The sequence below is a fragment of the Helianthus annuus genome, chromosome 13 (assembly GCF_002127325.2).
Source record: "Helianthus annuus cultivar XRQ/B chromosome 13, HanXRQr2.0-SUNRISE, whole genome shotgun sequence".
In the NCBI taxonomy this organism is placed as follows: Eukaryota; Viridiplantae; Streptophyta; class Magnoliopsida; order Asterales; family Asteraceae; genus Helianthus; species Helianthus annuus.
The window spans coordinates 134,335,302-134,343,634 of record NC_035445.2 but is presented as its reverse complement, the minus strand read 5'-3'; the positions used below and the strand labels follow the sequence as shown (position 1 = coordinate 134,343,634).

At 36.3% G+C, this 8,333-nt stretch overlaps 1 long non-coding RNA gene across 1 annotated transcript; it reads right to left on the bottom strand.

Moving 5' to 3' along the window:
- Nucleotides 1-5,521: 5,521 nt before the first annotated feature.
- Nucleotides 5,522-7,370, bottom strand: LOC110867331. Its single transcript, XR_002551527.2, has 3 exons — nt 7,084-7,370; nt 6,152-6,241; nt 5,522-5,668 (listed from the first exon to the last, which is right to left on the bottom strand). It is a non-coding gene; the product is annotated as an uncharacterized LOC110867331 (long non-coding RNA).
- Between the last annotated feature and the right edge of the window lie 963 nt (nt 7,371-8,333).

The following is an 8,333-nucleotide window of genomic DNA, read 5'->3' as shown; positions in this document are numbered from 1 at the left end:
TATGTTCTTGATATTTGGAGGAGTCAATGAGGAGCTCACTATAAAATGTTACACTGATGCTAGTTTTCAAACTGATCGAGATACCTCTCGCTCACAAACGGGTTTCGTGTTCACTCTCAACGGAGGAGCTGTCTCATGGAAAAGCTCCAAGCAGAGTGTTGTAGCTGATTCTACCACGGAATCTGAGTACATTGCCGCATCAGATGCCGCAAAGGAAGCTGCTTGGATGAAGAAGTTCATAACCGATCTCGATGTGGTTCCAAGTATCATTAAACCCATCCAGATATTTTGTGATAACACAGGTGCTATTGCTCAAGCCAAGGAGCCTAGATCACATCACAAAGCCAAGCACATTTTGAGAAAATTTCACCACATACGTGAGATTGTGGAACGTGGAGACATCGTTATAAGCAAAATTGACACAGATCAAAACTTAGCTGACCCATTTACTAAGCCAATGACTCAAGAGAAACATGACCGTCATATGGATGCTATTGGGCTTAGATTAGCTAGTGAAATGTTTTGATTTAGTATTTGGATGTACGAACATCAAGCAGTTGTATTCCTGTATTCATTTTGATTTACTAGTTAAATGCAATTCTTGAATCCTACAACTGTGTTCGATTTTGATAAGTTTAATCCGTGAATCTTGTATTCTAAATTATCCGTAGTCGATCAGACTCGTGGGAACGACTCTGAATTAAGACTATTCTGATTTTGGACTCAATGAATTGACTTCCAAATTCACAGGCTTCATTATGAATGATGTTGGATGTAACTCGCATCAAATCATCTTCATGGATCTTAGTCATAAGATGTTTTTGATTTGGGCATACTCATTTAGTATCCTCTGACCTGAGATACATGCTAGAACTTCCGTTTACTAAAGACTATTCTTTGATCAGTGTCAATCGCTGTCGCGTAACTTCCAGTCATAAAGGCATTGGTTGGGAGTGGTTCTGAAGTTCAGTGGGAGTTGTATGTAGTCAAGATGGGATTCTGTACTCTTACATTATATGTAACAGTTAGACATCTGGGCGCCCTCGTTGATTCAAACTGGTGAAGTGTAAGGCCTTACCCAAACTTACTGTGTGTTTGATTGGACCACTTTGATTCTTGAACGAGAACGATAATGATTGAACGCCATATGAGATTGAATCTGATCCATGTCTCATTGTTCAATTGATGTCTTTTACAGAAGGGATAGATGACAACGATTGCCATAAGTCTATTGTCTTCAAGTAGCAAATCGTTGCTAAAGGGAAGATACCTTGGTTAGTGACTTTAAAGTGTTATGACCTGTTGGGGGCAGCTATGTGTAGCTAGAGCACCGCTGGCTGTCTGCGTTGAGATCTTATCAGAAACCGTCCAAGTGGGAGCTGTTGGATATTTATGTCCGGTTCGATAAGTCAACGCTGCCGACCGGGTCTTGACCCGTAAGAGTTACACCTTGGTCAACGAACTAAAATCCACTTAACTAATTTAACTGGTAATTACGAACGATACGCGGGTATTGAACTGAGAGACGGGTTCGTAAATCGGGTGGGACAAGAATACTCTTGCGTCGCCACTTGGCGAGCACCTAGATTTACACCAATGGCTTTTCATGCAAAGTCTCTCTCCAACACTTGGCATGCACCTACATTTCGGCCAATGAGAATTCATGCAATATTCTCCATGTCCTATTTAAGTTGGGTTTGGGTCTTGCATTTGAGAGGAAGAAGAACTTGAGAAAACACTCTCAATACTCACAACCACAACCGGCCACAACCACTGCCACCGTCGGCAGCCCGACGCTGCCACCAACGCCGCCACCGGCTCCGCCCCGCTGCCGCAGCCGCTGCTCGCCGCCTGTACCGCCGGCAACCGCCGCCGCCGTTACACGGCCCTCACTCGCGTCTCGTTGGTTCGTAACTAGCACTTGTTCGTTGAACCTCGGTGTCTCAACCGGTTTTTTACTAACCGAAGGTATATCTAAACCCCCTATGGTTGATGTTCTATTTCGTGTTTGCATGTTGGTGACCTTGTTCCATTACGGGTAATCCTTGGTATAAAAGTGTTTATGTTAATTTTGTTACATACGCTTCCGTTGCCAAAATGTGTATATGTTTTTTTTTAACTAGTTAAAGTTTATTTTGAATAACCTATTTCTACATGCACTCTTTTGTCAAAAATGTTTTGACTAAATCCTTGTGACAAAATAAACACATATTTAATATGAACCGGGTTCATAAAATAAAACTAAAATATATACCACGGATATCCTTCAAAAAGTCTATTAAAATGTAATGAAAGACGTGTAGTAAGTCCATTCTATTTTCCCTAACTTGTAACACTTTCTGAAGTTGATTGTTTTGACTTCTAGTAAACTCAATTGTATGCAGAGCCATTCACAATTTACAAACTTGTTCAACAGTTTTGATCTCCAAATATGAGTGTTTCATCCCGTTTCCATTTTCCTAACGCTTCTTCAATACTGACCAGATCTCCTGTTCTTAAATGTACGTTGATCTATGTGCATTGAGATTCCAACCCGACTGATAAACATACAACATGAGCAATTGTAACCGACTAAGGAATGAATAAAAGGGAATTTAGGGAAAAGGTGGATATTCATTCATCGTAAGGGGTATGAGTGTCAACACGGGCTGTACAACAAAATTAAGCAAGATCAACCCATTTATTGAAAAATAAAAATAGATCTTTGTAACAGCCGGTGTCTCAGTTGAAGTGGTGGTTGTAGCGGTTGTTGCAGTGTTGGTGATGGCGGCGGCTGGTGGTGACATTGGTTTGAAATTGGTCTATAAGAGGAAAATATTTGTTTAGTTTGAAACAGGTTTTTATCTGGTTCGGTTAGATTAGATTAGGGGTGTTCATGAGCCGATCTGATCCGATCGAGGGTCTGCTCATGCTCGGATTGAATTACAACCGATCCGATCCGATCGGATTTGCAAAACCGAGCACAAAAGTGATGCTTATGCTCGGATTGAATTTGAATCGATCGGATCGTTTTTGCTTGGTTTTTATCAAATCCTAACTAAAATCGAGCGGATCGTTTTCCCTCGATTGAATTATAAGGCTACGTTCAACAAAAATAAATCCTAACTTAATTAAAAATGTCCAACACTTTACTAACAAAAACAATACATAACTAAAATCATGATTCTAAAAATGTTCTTAACAATATCAAGAAGCACAAAATAAAGTGGGAAATATAAATTGTCATTTAGTTCAAAAACCATAAACTTCTGGTGTTAGATTTTGGTGTGTGGCAAGGCAACTTGTAACAACCCGAACTTTCAAGGTTAGTAGCGCGATCCTAACTCTTCGTTATTCCTCTTTAGCGTGTCGTGCTTGTATCCGTACTTGTATGATTCTGTTTAACGATTGTGGTAGTCTTGTTAGAATTATATGTGTTAGTATAATCAGACCGCAACGTATGTGTATTTGTTTGAGTAAGAAACCCATTGTCATAATTGATCGAACTTGGCCCAAATACGGTTTCGCATTATGGTTATAATGCCCAAATCACTGTCTTGATTAGCAAACATGATCGGCCCAAATTACCATATGATTAGTAATCATAGCCGGCCCAGTTCCTTGTCCGTTTAACTACCTGTACACGTGAATTAAGTGTGATCACAAATTAGAACTAAAACCCTACTTTTCCCTCACTCAAGTTGCGTCGGCAGAAGAGAACCCCCCCCCCCTCGAGGCATTCTCCTGGTGGATCGAGTGTTTTGGTTAGTAATGTTAGTATATCATTTGTTGCTTTGTTTTGTGGGGCCAATACCTTGTTAGATTGCACACATAATATTAGTGCATGTGCTATGCATTGAAGGTGCAGCCAACTTGATATTGATCACTGTAATGTCGGCTAATGTGTTTCAAATATGCATGAAAGTGTCAGTTGGCATGTGACTGTTGATGATAGTAATGATTGATCCATGAGATGTCTTGACTTTTAGTGAACATTACTTGGAAATAGATGAACTAGTCTCATGTTGTGATGATTTATTTTGATTCATGATTTCCGGTTGTATGATAAACTGTTCTCGTAATATACATATTGGTGATATAAAGGTTACATGATAATTAGGATAATAATGAATTATTGGGTGGTGTTAGTTACTTGTTAATGATGGAATCTGTTAGTATGCCTAAAATTAAGTGATGATGTTGATATTGTAGAATATGTGCTAAAAGGGATCTGTTATTGGGCTGTGTCATTTTCTGAATTGATGAATATTGATTGGGAGTGTACAAAAACTAGGAGGAGTGATGATAAGTTTGCATAATAAATATGGTATTTGATTGGATAACGGTTAATGATGGAAAAACGTTTGAATCATTAAGTTGTGGGCGATGATGGGTAACTGATTACATGAATATAGGTGCCATCTTTGTGTATGTATAACATGTGAATTATAATAAATTATTGATGTAACAGTAGGGATTAACGGTCCAGTAGAATTGTGGTTTGTTGCACACTTAAGGCATGGCCTGACTTTGTGATTGGCTACACACCTAGGCCCAATCGGTTAACTCACAACTCTACACATGGGTCGGCTATTTTGTATAAATAAACATGCATGACTGGGCCACACTATTTTACGTAATCTTGGCTGGGCTTCGGAATAGTGGGTTGCACGACAACACCGGCCCATTCATTCCGGGTTGTTTCTCGTGGGCCTATTAAGGGTTGCGACCCACACACACATATTTTTGTATGTTGGGCCGGGGCGTCTGAGCCGCGAAAAGACTGTGAAGGTTTGGGTAAGAAGATTAAGTTGTAAACTTTGTTAGGCCGATAGCGTATTTAAATGGTGCACTGTGCGATGTTAATTATTATGTAACATATGAGGTATGAAATTGTGACATGAACTTGTACGTGAACCAACTAGTTATTGTGAGATTTCATGATGATAATTGGTTGTTATGTTGTCTGATGATAAGTGTAATGCATGTGCGCTACTTGTGTGATGTAAGTAAGAAACTATATAGCTTGGGTGTATGTGAACTGATTAGATTGATATTCATGCTAGGACTTGATTGATCAACGTGAGTACGTAAATAGACATACCGAGCAAACCTAAGGTGAGTTCACTACATTCGAGTATGCGTCCCAGTGGTTGGGGACAGTCAGTGGGTATCCCGTGGAGGGATAAGTCTTTTGGGTAAAAACGGGTATATTGGTTAATATTCTCACTTATCATTCTTGTAAGTCCCTTATATTGTTACCTGGAGGGTAACGGGTATTAGTTGGTAGCGCTACTTAGGTTTGGCACCCTCACACCGCTCCTAGAGAGGACGGATGTGAACTAATGACCCAGTCGGGCCCAGTACTGGATAGGAGTACGTGGGAAAGGGCAGTCATGTATTTCAGGAGCCGTCTTGTTCGAAATTGAGATATTAACAATATTACTTGCATTGGTTATTGAACTGTTTTTGTCACACCCCAACCGATGGCGGAAACATCGGGATGAGACGAACAAATTGCTCAAAACAACATAACACTAAATGTGACAATCTAATTTAAATCATTTTATTAAATTCTAAAGGATAATACAAAGTTTCAACAATCAAATATAAATTCAAACAATAGTTTATTTCTAGAATGAGTTTCTAAGCCATCCTAGCTTGTTTTCTTGTATCTTGATCAATCAACCTGCAATATGTATTAAAATAAATCAACAAAAGCATGTTGGCGAGTATACAAGTTTGCATACATAGCATAATACGTGTTTAAAATGTTGTTCATATCCAAATGTGAAATACAATATCATGTAAACAGTATATACTCGAAACGATGTTACTCTATGTGCCCAAACCAAAGTTTAACGCAATTAAAGTGTACCCAAACGAGTTTGAGTATGTTTGACATAGTTTAAACCTAACAATACCTGCTCATAGAACAGGAGGGGCGTTTCTCAACCTATAGCGCTACCATTGTTAGGAGAGGCTTGTACGAAGTTAATGAACACATAGTCATGAATGTTTACATTAGCATAACATGTCTAACATGATTAAAATGTATCACATAGAGTAAGGATAGAGTGTGCGTAAAATGTTTGATGTGATCGTGATGTTTGATATAGAATACATATTGCACCCAAAAGTGGAAAATAGAAAATGGGTCATGTATACTCACCTTAGAGTGCGTTGCGTTTCTTGGTAAGAGAATAAGAGAAAGAGTTGTCCAATAGATTGCAAGAGTTGCAACGAGCGCAAGAAGATTACCCTATTGTGTTTGGGAATTCGTTAATACTAGTTGGTGATTATGATGAAATTAATGTTGGAAAATAAAGTTTCAAGACTTCTAGATTGTTAATTATTGATGTCGAATAATTATAACAACGAAAATAGGTTAATAATAATATGATATTTGTGATATAACCAACTTGATACATAAAATAAATATTTTGATTTAATATATAAATTATTAGTGATAAAATACTGATTAATATATATCTACTAATAAATTTCTGATTACATTAATTATAAAACTACTGAATTTAATTAATAATATATGAACCTTATTTACATGTTTAAATAAATAATATGACAAATATTATATTAATAATTCTGAAAATAAATATAAAACCAGAATTTTTAAGATTAAATAATAAATCTGATTATTATTAAAAGTCTAATAATAATATTACTGATTTTATAATAGTTCTGATAATAATAATAATTCTGATAATATTATTAATAATATTTCTGTTTTATACATATTATAATTAAGTATATATATAGTATTAATAATCCCAATATAAATACTGACTTTTATATATTAATTTTTCTGAATAAAAATTACCAATATTCCTGAAAATAATATATCTGATTAATGATAGTAATGTTTATAAATACTGATTTACTATTATAATATTAGTTTACTGATTAAGATATAAAATATTAATAATAATGAATATGAAATATAATAATAATAATAATAATAATAATAATAATAATAATAATAATAATAATAATAATAATAATAGTAACGTGATATAACAGTAAGTAAAAAGAAAAGAAAGAAGAAAGAAGGAACGAAGAAAATCGGAGAAAAAAAAAGTTTACCGGGCCGGTCGTCTTCTCCGGCGAGGTTCCGGCTATGTGCAAGTTTTCCGGCGAGTTTGAGTGTAGTTTTGGAGGTTTTGGTTCCGACGTAACTCCGATTCCGGCAAAGGGTGTAAGGTGTTCGAAATGATGTGGGGTTGTGAGAGGTGTTGGGCGTGAGTTTGTGAGGGTCTTTCGAGTGGTGTCGATGAGTCGAGATGGCTGATGCTATATATATACACCTTTAAAATCTTGTTTCGGTATATTGCGTAGTTTCTGTAATCGAAAGTTGACCAGCGTGTGTGTTTTTGGCTCCATAATATGTCTAGATTCATAACATTAGTAATTAGGAAACCATATAATTAGCTGTAAATTACTAGAAGTCAACGAAGGAAAGGAAAAGGAAATGACAGTTGTATGTTTTTGGGCAGCAAATTTTGTAAAGGTTTATATTTAAAAAAAATGTGACCATTAGTCAGTATTGAGACAACTTTGGGAAGATTGGTTGACTTTAGAAATTATATTACTATATATTATATATTGTTAAAGTGTTTCTTTTATTAAATTCCTTATGTACGTAGTATTTAGAAACAAGTGAAACCATTACATTAAATTTTATTAATTTCTCAAAACAAATGTTTATTAGTCATAATTATTACTAATAAAGTGTATTATGTATATTTAAATTGAGTATATGATTAGGATATATATTAGTGAAGTTAGTTGGAGAGGAAAAAAAAATTTAGGATCCAGATTTCAAAGTGGGTCGGATTTTTGGGAAACCATTTTGACGGATGTTACAGTTTTACATTCAACTGGTAACAAACGTTTTCTTAAACTGTGGACTCGCCAGCTTTGTCTGATACACTTGTTACATGCTCGCAGGTCGTTAGGTACTTGGGAACAGGAACTTGCTGGCCGGAGGGCGTGAGTGGTCATGGTTGCCTTGCTGGGTTTATTTATCAAACATTTATTTACTATGGTTGTTTGGAAAGTATTTACATTATGATACGTTAACGCTTCCGCTGAACTTGATAGTCTTGAATTACTTATGTTTGGATTTTATTACTATTAAATGATGAAACTTTATTTAGAACTTGTGATTCAATGTAATTGGTGGCTCATTGCTAGTCGTCACACGCCTAACAGGGACACTCCCTAGTTGGTAATTTGAGGGTGTGACACAACTGGCAGCGGCGATATGCAGATCTTCGAAGTTCGAACAATTAGTTTATGAGTATTGTGTAATCATTAGATACGGTTTCAATGGA